The sequence below is a fragment of the Herpailurus yagouaroundi genome, unplaced genomic scaffold, assembly GCF_014898765.1.
Source record: "Herpailurus yagouaroundi ecotype Mexico unplaced genomic scaffold, PumYag 182, whole genome shotgun sequence".
NCBI classification, from domain to species: domain Eukaryota; kingdom Metazoa; phylum Chordata; class Mammalia; order Carnivora; family Felidae; genus Herpailurus; species Herpailurus yagouaroundi.
The window spans coordinates 44,167,501-44,180,847 of NW_024412413.1; the positions used below are offsets into that span (position 1 = coordinate 44,167,501).

Genomic DNA, 13,347 nt, shown 5'->3' on the forward strand with positions numbered 1-13,347 from the left:
TATTCTGAAGTTAAAACAAAAAGACTTACCAAAAACTGTGGTAGCTAATGAGTTAAAGTAATTATGTAAATAGGCTGAGGTGGCTTTAAAGTCTTAGTAGCCTTGGTAAGCAAACAGAAGTAAGCCAGAGTAAAGTGCTTTAAACACACTCCTATCCCAAAACACAAAACTTTAAGAACAAATCACAAACGGCCAACTATTCTTTCCTAAACAAGCCAACCACTGAAGCTATAGCCCACCAAATAACTTCCTTGCTTTAATTCTGCATCTGCTCTATAAAAGCTTTTCTCTAGGGGCGCCTGGGTGGCTCAGTCTGTTGGGTGGCCGACTTGGGCTCAGTTCATGATCTCAAGGGCTGTGAGCCCGCGTGGGGCTCTGTGCTGACAGCTCAGAGCCTGGAGCCTGCTTGAGTTCTGCGTCTCCCTCTCTCTCTCTCTCTCTCTCTCAAAAATAATTAACATTAAAAAAAATTAAAAAATAAAATAAAAAAAAAGCGTTTCCCCAGCTCCTGCCCAAGGAGTGTGTCTAACCACTTTTGGTTTGGTGCAGCCTCAATGGAATAGACATTCCATCAAATGAACTCTTGAAAATTTTAATGTGCCTCAGTTTATCTTTTAACATAGCTAAAGCAGTACTTGTTTTTTTTTATAGCACAAAATGTGTATATAAGAAATGAAGAAAGGTCTCAAATGACTTTAGCTGCCACCTTAAGAAATAAGCCAAAGATCAAATTAAAGCCAAAGGAATTAGAATAAGTTAAATAATAAAGACTAGAGTGAAAAATCAATGAAACAGGAAACAAAAACAATAGAAAAAATGAAATCAAATGGTGGCTCTTAGAGTCATCAATACAATTGATAAAATCCAGCCAGAATGATCAAGAAAGAAAGAAAGAAAGAAAGAAAGAAAGAAAGAAAGAAAGAAAGAAAAAAAGACACAAATTAGCACCTGGAATGAGAGGGGTTACACTGCTCTAGATTCTACAGATATTAGAAGGATGATAAAGGGGATATTCGTGTTTTCAGCCAATACATTCAACAATTTATATTAAATAAATTTCTTTAAAGACACAACTACCACAGCTCACTGTAGAAGTTACAGAAAATGTGAATGGCCCTATGTCTTTTAAAGAAATTGAATTTGTAGTGAACATATTAGCCCTCAAAGAAAACTCCCTGACTAGTTTGCTAAGTATCAAATTCTATCAAATATTTGCAGAAGAACTAATGGCAATTCTACACAAACTCTTATAGATAATTTAGGAGGAGGGAATACCTCCCAATTTATATAATGGCGCCAGAATTATCTTGACATCAAAATCAGTCAAATGCATTTCAAATTCCAGAAAAATATCCTTCATGAACATAGATGCAAAACTACATACAAACTTTTAGCAAATTAATTCCAACAATATAAATAATAAATTATTATCAGATTGGTTTTACCCCAGAAATACAAGGTTTATTTAACATTAATAAGTCAATTGATATAATTCACCATATAACAAAGTAAAAATGAAACAAAAAAATTAGTATAATAAACAGAAAAACTTTTGACAATATCTAAGAAACATTCCTGATAAAAACTTTCAAACTAGGAATAGAAGAATACTTAACCTGATAAAGAGCATTCAGTCTTAGTTTTTCTCATTCGTCTTTTGTTATTTTCTATGTATAGGTATTTTACATGTATATTTAATCATTCATATTTCCTATTTTGATGCTTCAACAATCTTGGAAACTTACGAGACCCAGAACCTTTCTAAGAATTTCAATAAACCCCAGGAACCTTTCCAGGGCTCCAGAACCTTTCTGGGAGCAAGATGTACGTGCAGTTTTAAATAAAGTTTGTTTCGATCTGAGCGCCGCAGGCACACGAGCCCTCAGTCCTCAGTGACTTACCCGGAGCCCTCGGTAAGTGCTAGAACCAGGAACTCAAAAGGGTTCAGCCGCGGGTGTTTCTCCTGTAAGCTCCTCCCCCAGTTAGCAGGAAGCCTTGGATCCCACTCCTCGTGGTCAAAAACTTAAAAAAAAAAAAAAAAAAGAAAGGAAGAAAGATTAAAGAAGACAATTTCGGCGATAAAAGCCAAACAAATCTTATCTAACACTTCACTAAGCAGATAGTCTTCTTTCAGAGACCCGCAATATGGGGCGGAAGGCAAGAAGCTTTTCTGTCACAAAGAATAAGGAACAAGGAAGGAAAAAAAAATACCTGAGGGATTGGGGCTCCACCGTTTCTTGTTTGGGGTGAGAGGGACCCGAGTTGGCTTGGCGTGGGGCGTCTGCGGATTGGCTGACCGCATATCCTGCCTTTGGGGTCAAGTGGGGGCATTTGCATCACTGAGTTCCGGTTTGTTGAGGTCGAACGCGGGACAAGAATGGCTCTACCTTGGGCGAAGAAATTTATTTCAGTATGTCCGAGGATAAGGTGTGCCTGCAGCCCTGGAGGTGAGAAAGAAATCTGCTGGCTTTCCTGGACCACAGGTGCTGCCGCATCACCAGGTAAGGAGAAAGCAAGGGCGCGATGCAGGGGCAGGAGTGTGGGTGTGCTGAGAAGGGGGGGGCACCTGTGCGGAGGTCTAGGTCAGGTGACAACACAGTGTCTGCGGGGCCTGACACTCCAAAATTAGCTGCCAAATGAATAATTTGTAATAATACATGTACAGTACTTGATTTATTCCATAAATGTTTATGGAGAGTATATTTTCCCCTCTGTCTAGACGCTAGAACGCGATCTGGGGAAATACCAGCTTTCTATCGAGTTTAGATTCTTGTAAGGAAACAGGCCAAAGCCACATAAATTTTAATTAAAATAAGCACATTAGATGTTGGTAATGCTATGAGAGAAAGAGGGTCAAGAGAAGTGGCGTTGCTGTTTCAAATAGGTTGATTTAGGAGGCATAACTAAAAAGTAGACATTTTAATAAAAATCTGAGCCTGAGTGGCTCAGTCCCTTAACCATCAGACCCTTGATTTCAGCCCAGGTCTGGATCTCACCTCAGGTCTCGATCTCACAGTTTGCGGGATCCAGTCCAGAGCGGGTCTCTGAGCTGACAGTACTGAGCCTGCTTGGGGTTCTTTCCCTCTCTCCGCTTATCTCTTTGCCCCTCCCCCACTTGTGCTCTATGTCTCAAAAGAAAGAAATAAACTTAAAAATATGTATTAAAAAGTCCCCGAAAACAGGGAGAATGCAAAGCCATTCATGTGTCTGAGGAAAGATATCTCCAGGCTGAATAAACTTTTGTTCATATTTGGACGTCTAGCCAAGCGTGTTCAAGTATTAGGTATTAGGAGTGACGCTAGTGTTTCTAGAGCAGACAGCAAGGTGGTGAATGAGATGGTCAGAGACGTTGGGAAGAGGGCTGTATATAGCATTATGGACCATATGTAAATAACTTGGACTTTACTCTGAATGGAGTAGAAAGCCACTGGAAAGTTTTAGGCAGATAAGTGACAAGATGTGATTTTTGTTCTAGAAGGATAGCTCTAACTGCTATGTTAGCATTGGACCTGTGTGGTATGGAAGTAAGAACGAGGTCAGGGAATCAAAGGATGGCTTGATAGATGCAATGAACACAAATGACAACAGTTGTTGGGACAAAGGAGGCTAACAACAGAAATGGTGAAACATGGCCAGATTCTGGGTACATTTTTAATGTAAAAACAATCAGGCTTACTATTATATTGGATGTGGGGCATGAGGAATTAAAAATAACTTCAAAGTTTTTGGTCTGAGCAACCAAAGACTTTTGGTCTGAGCAACCAAAGAATGATGATGTAATTTATTGAGATTGAAAAGATTAGGTGAGGCAAATTAAGGTAGAAAGGATGCATGTGTTTTATTTTTCTCCTCAAGTACAGTTTAATAATTCGTAGATAATTATATAGTGTTCAAAGACATCTTTTAATTATTAATATATTAAAATTAATATGCCATCACACTTGAAGTAGAATTTTTATCTCTGAATCTTCCCCTTTATATGTTTGATGTTTTAGAGTTCATATATTGATACATTCTATATTGTCACTCCTATGCCATGTTTTGTGTGCAAGTTTGCACTTTTGTACCTTGGTTATGCTGTCAGCTAAGATTTCCACTGCCGCAGTGTCATCATTTTTCTCTATATAACAGTGTTTGTGATTTGTGCAATTAGCTGGATATTTTATTGAATTTTCCCTTATTTTATATAAATTACTGGAAAATGGAAAAATAAAAGTGCTGATACTAGACATAAAAAAAGATGTGTCATAAAAATAATGCAATTGTGACAAAGATGGAATTCATTAAGGATGCTGAATGAAGCAACTCTAGTTTCAGTTCTATGAGCCTTAGACTTAATCTGATTTTTTTTCGTGTGAACCGTGAAGGGGAAAAGAACAAAATTAAAGAACATGTGTGAGGTGGCTAGAAAATGTTGTGGTACTTAAGACCTCCATAACAGAACACATGTGATGCAATGACAGTCTGTTGTTCAAGTTTAAAAAGTAATATTTAGCTTTCATAGCTGTTTTTTATAAGCATTTGTTATATATAAGAGGAAACTATTTGTAATGATGTCCAATCCATATGTTACGTGTTATGTATCACATTCTGTAGAATTTTGTTAATAACTGAACTGTGATTTTTATAATAAACAAACAGATCTCATGTGCTTGTTACCAGCATAGTCATAGATTTGTCTGTACCAAAAAAAAAAAAAAAAAAAAGTTGTATCAGTTTAACCAGCTAGTCAAATAATAATCAATGGAAAATTTATTAGCCAGGTTATTGGGAGAATTGATAGAATTAATATGGTCAAGTTGTTTATACACATATTAAGGACATACTTGGAAAATTACAAAATTGTTCTATAATTAATGGAAAGGAAGTTACTCATATTACCATACCATCAATGAATTGACAGGAGACTAAGTTATTATTGTCATAGTGTAAAAACTGTATGTCCTCAAAAACTTCTTTGCTGAAATCTTGACTTACCAACAATTAGTATGTTTCTACCTATCATTTACTTCACTGTTAATGTCTAAATATTCCTATATCTACTCCAAGTTTATTTTGTAAATGATGTAAAATTTGGAAGAATTTTATTTTCACTTGGATGATTTTTTCTCATCTGACACCATACATAAAAATAAATTCACAAAGGCTTTAATCTTTGGATACAAAAATTAAAAAAAAAAAAATTTAATTCCCAGTAGTAAACATATGAGAAAAGCAGAATAATACAACAGCATAAGACTGGTTACATGGACATGGATCCTGAAATTATGGGGAAATTTTTTTTTTAAGTTATAGGCCAATAATTTGGAAGTTCTACAAAGCAGTTAAAGGATACTAAATGTATAAGGGATTCTTGAAATCAATAAGATAAAGATGACATGCTTGGTGTGAAAATGGGCAAAATTTAAAAAACAAATTTAACAAAATAGAATATAGAAATCAGGCTTTAATGTGGACACAATCTCCACGACCACTGTCAGATAGAATAGATAAAGAACATATAGTATATACATACAATGGAAATCTATTGGGTCTTCAAAAGGATGGAAATTCTGCACTATGTGACACATAGATGAACCTTGAGGCCATTGTGCTTAGTCAAGGCAGTCACAGAAAGACAAATATTGCATGGTTCCACTTATATGAAGTATCTAAATTAGTCAAATTTATAGAATCCAGGAGTGGAATAGTGTTTGCCAGTGGCTGGGGAAACAGGAAGTGGGGTTACTAATCAACCAGCATAGTGCTTCAGTCAAGCAAGGTGATTAAGCTTTAGGAAACTGTTTATTAACTGGTACCTATAGTCAACAGTAGTATTTAGTACCCTTAAAATTTTGTTAAGAAGATAGATCTCATGTTAAGTGTTCCTTCCACAATAAAATTTTTTAAAAAATCAAGTTTTACCCTAATAATCAAATAACAGGGACATTTTGTTTAGAACATCAGATAACCATAGATTGACATGAGTCATAATGTTCTGTGATGATGATAAGGGTTCAGAGAAGTGTCTCAGTAACCCATCCCAAATATCTGGTTTTAAAATTTAATTGAAAAATTTCCTTTGTTTTCAATTTTTTAACAGTGAGGCTATATTGGGGCGCCTGGGTGGCGCAGTCGGTTAAGCGTCCGACTTCAGCCAGGTCACGATCTCGCGGTCCGGGAGTTCGAGCCCCGCGTCAGGCTCTGGGCTGATGGCTCAGAGCCTGGAGCCTGTTTCTGATTCTGTGTCTCCCTCTCTCTCTGCCCCTCCCCCGTTCATGCTCTGTCTCTCTCTGTCCCAAAAATAAATAAACGTTGAAAAAAAAAATTAAAAAAAAACAAACAATGAGGCTATATTAAATGTGTAAACAGGAAGAGAATTATGAAATTTTTTTTTAAATTATGAAAAATTTAAACTTTTTAAGCAATTGGCAAATTGGAGAAAATAGGAGAGAACATAAAGTATAAATTGGCCCAAAATTTCTGGAGGAACAATGTATTAATTCATACCAAGTCCTTTTTTTCCCCACGTCATTTAGCCCAAAAATCATAAAGAGAGAAAGAAAGAGAAAAGAAAAGAAAGAAAAGAAGAAAGAAAAGCAAATAGAAATTTTTTAGCTGTGGTCATTATAGCATAGTTTATAATATTTAAAAATAAATACTCTGTCTAAAAATAAATTTAATTACAGTAAAATAATTGTGTTATAACCATTTAATTTGTTGCTACATAACATTTAAAAATACCTTTTAGATACATATTTATTGATGTAAAAATCATTTGTTATAATGCATAAAATCATGGGACACAACTAAATATAAAAGGCCATTTTGTTTTACAAAATTATAGATATACAGATATTTTATATATACTACATATACTGTATGTTTTATAAATTATAGATATTCTGTAGATTGAAAGCCCTTCCCATGTGCCAGATCTCAAACACAATCCTCAAAAAACAAACACAATCCTTCCTTTTTAGGATTATTTTTTCATTATCTAATTACACATCTCAGACAACATGGTTTAATACTACCCTATTTTCTAAAAATTTGGTGTGTCTCTTAAGCCTTTTAATTTACAGGTGCAAACTCTGTCTTCTTGTCCTTGCAACATATCAAGTTGAAAAACATAAGCCATTTAAATAGCAAATTTCCAATGTTTAGATTTGCTGATTATATGCTCATTTTGCAATTCATACATCCCACTGCTCTCTGTATTTTTTGCAACTTGGAAGAAAGTAGAGTTAGGTTAGATTTTTTTGTCAAGATCACACATGATTTTGGTTATTTCTAATTTGTCTCTCTTTTTATGCTTAATGCCTACATTCATTAATTCATTGATAACTGAATCTTAACATTTCTTTTTTAGTTATTGCCAGGGGTACTTATATAAAATTTTATTTTTCTTCATCTGTTAAGAATTAATAGTGTTTTTATTTGTTGTATTAATAAAATATTAATATTCTCATTTTACTTATCAGTTAATAATAAAGTATTAATGAAATTAGCACTTTATGTGGAAAAAAACAAGACAAATACTCAGTTTTTTATATTATATATTTTCAGATATTTAATTTGTTCTTCCTCATCCCCTGAAAGTAAGTTATTATTAGATTGTTGTCAAAATATCATTAGAAACTCATGTATAAGCACATTTGATGGGTTTCAGTCTTTTAGTATAAATTCAATCTATTTGAAACTCAAATTGTCCTGTCTAGTTATAGCCATCTTCACAATTAATCGTATCGCATTCTAATGTGATCTTACCGGTCTTTGCAGTGACACGTTATTCCAGGTTCATTTTGTGCATTTCCAGCCTCAGACCTGGAATCAGTCATTTCTCCAAGAAGCTCTCATTGTCTTTAGTGGGAAAATATCTTTTCAGTTTGCAATCTGAATTCTGGCAGTGTTCTTTTTACCTGATTTTTTTAATATAATTTTGTGGCTGCAACTTAGAAGAAAGTAAACACTGATAGAACAACTAATTGATCAATAAATGGATCAAATGCCTAATGAGTTCATTCTGATTTCCAGTTCAACTTTAGGCCTGCAGGACTATTTAACCTCTTTTACTTTATGTGTATACTTCTTTTCTTTCACCTTCAGAATTCTGTATTCAGTTAGAAAGGCGGGTGATAAAATTACCTATTCATTTGACTTATCCCATGTCACACAGGTTAGTTTCTTTGTAACAATGCAAATACTCCCAAAATTGAAAGATTTGCAAGCACATTTTTATTTGTCCTCAGTTCTAACTTTACTGTATCTACTTTGTCCAAGCATATAGCAAATACATTCTTTTCAAATTTTTAATTTAAATTTTAGCTAGTTAACATATAATGCAATATTAGTTTCAGAAATGGAATTCAGTGATTCATCCTTTACATATAACACCCAGTACTCATCACAATTAGTGGCCTTTTTAATATCCATCACCCATCTAATCCATTTTCCACCTTCCTCCTTCCATAAACCCTCAATTTGTTCTCTATGGTCAAGAGTCTCTTGTTGTTTGTTTCCCTCTCTCCTCTTCTCTCTGCCTGATATATTCATCTGTTTTGCTTCTTGAATTCCACATCCGAGTGAAATCATTTGGTGTTTGTATTTCTCTGATTGACTTATTTAGCTTAGTATAACACATTCTGGTTCTATCCACAACATTGCAAATGGCAAGATTTCATTCTTTTGGATGGCTGAGTAATATCCCATTGTGTTTATGTACACACACACACACACACATACACGCCACATCTTCTTTATCCATTCATCAGTCGATGAACATTTGGGCTCTCTCCATAGTTTGTCTATTGTTGATAATGCTGCTATAAATATTGTGGTGCCCCTACCCCTTCAAATCTGTGTTTTTGTCTCTTTTGTGTAAATACCTAATAATGCAATTGCTGGATTGTAGGGTAGTTTCAGTTTTCATTTTTTGAGGAACCTCCATACTGTTCTCCAGAGTGGCTGCACCAGTTTGCATTCCCATCAGTAGTGTAAGACGTTTCCCCTTTTTCCACATCCTCACCAACATCTTCTGTTGTTTCTTATGTTATTGATTTTAGCCATTCTGACAGGTGTGAGGTGGTATCTCATCATGGTTTTGATTTGTATTCCCCTGATGATGAGTGATGTAGAGCATCTTTACATGTGTCTGTTAGCTATCTGGACATCTTCTTTGGAAAAAAATCTATTCATGTATTCTGCCCACTTCTTCACTGGGTTATTTGTTTTTGTTTTTGGTTTTGTTTTTGAGTATTGAGTTTGATAAGTTCTTTAAATTTTGGACATATCCTTTAGCAGATATTTCATGTGCAAATATCTTCTCCCATTCTATAGGTTGTCTTTCAGTTTTGTTGATTGTTTCCTTTGCTTTGCAGAAGCTTTTTATTTTGATGAAGTCCCAACAGTCCATTTTGCTTTTGTTTCCCTTGTCTTTGATGAGGTGTCTAGTAAGAAGTTGCCACAGACAGGTCAAAGAGGCTGCTACATGTGTTCTCCTTTAGGATTTTGATAGTTTCCTGTCTCGCATTTAGGTCTTCCATCCATTGTGAATTTATTTGTGTGTATGGTGTAAGAAAGTGGTCCAGTTTCATTCTTCTGCAGGTTGCCATACAGTTTTCCCAACACCATTTATTGAAGAGACTTTTTTCCATTGGATATTCTTTCCTGCTTTGTGAAAGATTAGTTGACCTTATAGTGGTGGGTTCATTTCTGGGTTCTCTGTTCTGTTCCATTGATCTATGTGTCTGCTCTTGTGCCAGTACCGTATGTTTTGATGACTGCAGCTTTATAATATAGCTTGAAGTCCGGAATCGTAATGCCTCCAGTTTTGTTTTTCTTTTTCAGAATTGCTTTGGCTATTCTGGGTCTTTTGTAGTTCCATACATATTTTTAGTATTGTTTATTCTAGTTCTGTGAAAAATGTTGGTGATATTTTGATAGGGATTGCATTAAATGTGTAGATTGCTTTGGTAGTATAGACATTCTAACAATGTTTGTTCTTCCAATCCATGGGCAGGGAATGCTTTTCCTTTCTTTGCGTCCTTTTAAATTCCTTTCATAAGTGTCCTATGATTTTCAGAGTACAGATCTTTTACCTCTGTAGTTACATTTATTCTTAGGTATCTTATTGTTTTTGGTGCAATTGCAAATGGGATCGATTCCTTGATTTCTTTTTCTTGTTCTTCATTATTGGTGTATAGAAATGCAACAGATACCTGCACATTGGTTTTATATCCTGCCACTTTGCTGAATTCATGTATTAGTTCTAGTTGTATTTCGGTGGAGTCTTTTGGGGTTTCTACATAGAGTATGATGTTGTCTGTAAATAATGGAGGTTTGACTTCTTCCTTGCCTATTTGGATGCCTTTTATTTCTCTTTGTTGTCTGATTAACAATCATATTCTATATTTTCTCTTCATTTAATCTTAGTTCTATATAGATAGTTATACATCCAAGGCTGATTTTCATATGAAAATCTGAATTTTTACAAGTTTTCTGAATTTTTGGAAGTAAGCTTGTTTCAGAATAGGTTTTCTAACTTCACAGAGCTCTCACATCTGAGTTTTTTTCAATTAATATTTAAAACTATGAGATTCTTCTGATTCAGTTCCCCTCTCCCTCTTTTATCTAGATTTTTTTCTTTTTTTTCATATATATTCCCATTGTCCTGATAAGTTTTAATTCAGTAATTCAAATCTTAGTAAGTTTTGTTTTGTTTTGTTTTTTTCCTCTCTTAGTGTGGAACTATAAGAGACAAATTCCAAGGAAGGGAACCATGCTTATTCAGTTTCAAGAATTAAGAGGGGCTGTACTCTATCTGCTTCAGACCTTCCTACAGACTTTTGCTGGGACTACTTGTGGATTAGGCAAAACACCTCCTAGTTTTAGCTGTTTTCAAATAGGCCCCTGGTGAATAGCCTGTCCTCAGTTCTTAAGACATCTGATTTGTCCTATGCTCCACTGGTACAAAGACAACACGGGGCTTATAGCTATCATGTTTTCTCCCCTCTCATTGTATTTTGGGTTTGCAGAAATATCTTGTAACATAATTTTGTTGTAAATGCAGTCCATCCATTTTGCTTTACTATTTAATTGTTCCATCTGCTTTTATAAGGATGTTTGAAGAGATTAAATATGATGCTACTGTCTCTTTTTCCCAGAATCCCCTGTTCTTGTATTGAAACCAATTTTGCATGATGGAGGAATATGTCCTTATATAAAATTTTGTTTTTTTTATGTTTGTTCATTTTTGAAAGACAGAGAGAGACAGAGCACAAGCAGGGGTGGGCGGAGAGCGAGGGGGGACACAGAATCTGAAACAGGCTCCAGGCTCTGAGCTGTCAGCACAGAGCCCGATGCGGGGCTTGAACTCACGAACCGTGAGATCATGACCTGAGCCGAAGTCGGATGCTCAACCGACTGAGCCACCCAGGCGCCCCAATATGTCCTTATATAAAAAATAACTTCCCTCTCCTTTCAATGTTCATATTTCATGGCATTAGAAGTCTAATAACTGAATTTTGTGTATAAAATAGAACAATTTTTGGCAGCACCTATGCCAACCAATTAAATTAAAGTAAACGCATAAACCAGAACTCAGTACACCAGAAATTGTGTTAACATCAGGCAAGTATCTTTGGGCTCTTTCCACAAAAATGTGCACTGTAGACAAATTGCAATAAACGGGACTGACAGTATTCAGTATTGGTCTGTTTAACTCCATTTGAAGGGCCAAACCCTGTGATTTCTCTTCAGCAACAAAATTAGTTAAAATAGTCAAATCCTTTTTTGTTTAATGCAGTTTTGTATCAATTATCTTTTTAAAATTACTCAATGTTAGTTGAGAAATCAGTCTGCAATTATCCCTGCCATCCATCCCCTTTGGCTTCACTATTTCTATCAGAGAGCTTTGCCTTTGGCGATATAAACATATGGTGTATTTTGCAAAAATTTATTCCAGTGCTTATAAAGTCATAGTGTATTAGACTATGGTTACATTTATTTAGCACTGGAGTTATTGCATAAGAAGACCAAGCCATACATAACTTTGTATATGCTACAATTTTATGACAACAATTATTTGGGGGCAAATATGCTAGGAAAAGTCAGCTCATTTGTAAAATGGTGGGGAAAAGTGTTTTAATGCTCTACTTTGAAATTTTCAACTGTTAAGCAGTTTAAAATTTTTCAGGAGTACAAAACTATTTCTGTGTGCATTTGATAAGCTTTCTAGGATATCCTGATTAGAATAACAAAGAGTTTCTTCAGTTTTTACACACGCCTAAAAATGCATCATTGTCTTTTAGATTTGAGTATTTGAATACAATGCAGTTAAAGAGAATATACTGCTCAGATTAACACCTGGGTTTAGAGGACCACAGACCTAAATCCTTAGGCCGCTTTGCTATATGCTGGATGCATGACTTTGAAGAATTACTTCTCTGTACCCTAGCTTCTTCCTCTAAAAATCGAGAACAATAATAATTCTAAATTTATGGGATTGTTATGAAAATTAAATGATATAATAAATACAAACCAACTTTTACTCCGGTATATAGTCATAAAAACTTCGAATATAAAAAGCATCACAAATTTTACATGTCCACATCAGAACACTTTTTTCCCCCATCCAATAATCCTCCCACAATTTTGACATGACTCACTCCCTTTCTTCCTTCAGTTCTTTGTTCAAAGATTATAATGAATAGTATATGGTAAGGATGTAGTTCATTTACTAATGGTGCCATGGCAGAATAAACTTATTCTTCAGTACTCTGTAGAAGTTTTAAACAGTCTGAAAAGGTGGATGCTAATTATTAAATCTGATTTCTTTTTTTTTTTAAGATTAGCAGTCTTAAAAACAAGTATCTTTGATTTAAGATTAGGGCCTTATTTTATTTTATTTTATTTTATTTTATTTTCTTATTTTTTAATGTTTATTTATCTTGGAGAGAGAGAGAGCATACGTGTGCATGTGCACAAGTGAGGGAGCGGCAAAGAGTGAGGGAGACCAAATCTGAAGCAGGCTCCAGGCTCTGAGCTGTTAGCGCAGAGTCAGATGGGGGCTCAAACTCAGGAACTGTGAGATCATGACCTGAGCCGAATTTCTAGGCTTAACTATGTGAGCCACCCAGGCACCCCAGTTTATTTTATTTTTTTAAAGTTTATTTATTTTGAGAGAGAGAAAGAACATGTGTGCAAGTGGGGGAGGGGCAGAGAGAGAGGGAGAGAGAGAATCCCAAGCAGGCTCATTGTTGTCAGCATGGACAGGGCTGATCCCAGGAACTGAAATTGTAATGCCCCCGATTTCAAATCTGAGAGACCACCAAGGAGCTGATACTGATGCAAACACACGAGGGTTTA

General features: G+C 35.2%; 1 pseudogene; it reads left to right on the forward strand.

Moving 5' to 3' along the window:
- Positions 1–2,377: 2,377 nt before the first annotated feature.
- LOC121040063 (40S ribosomal protein S17-like) overlaps positions 2,378–13,347 on the forward strand; it is a 23,604-nt pseudogene continuing 12,634 nt past the window's right edge.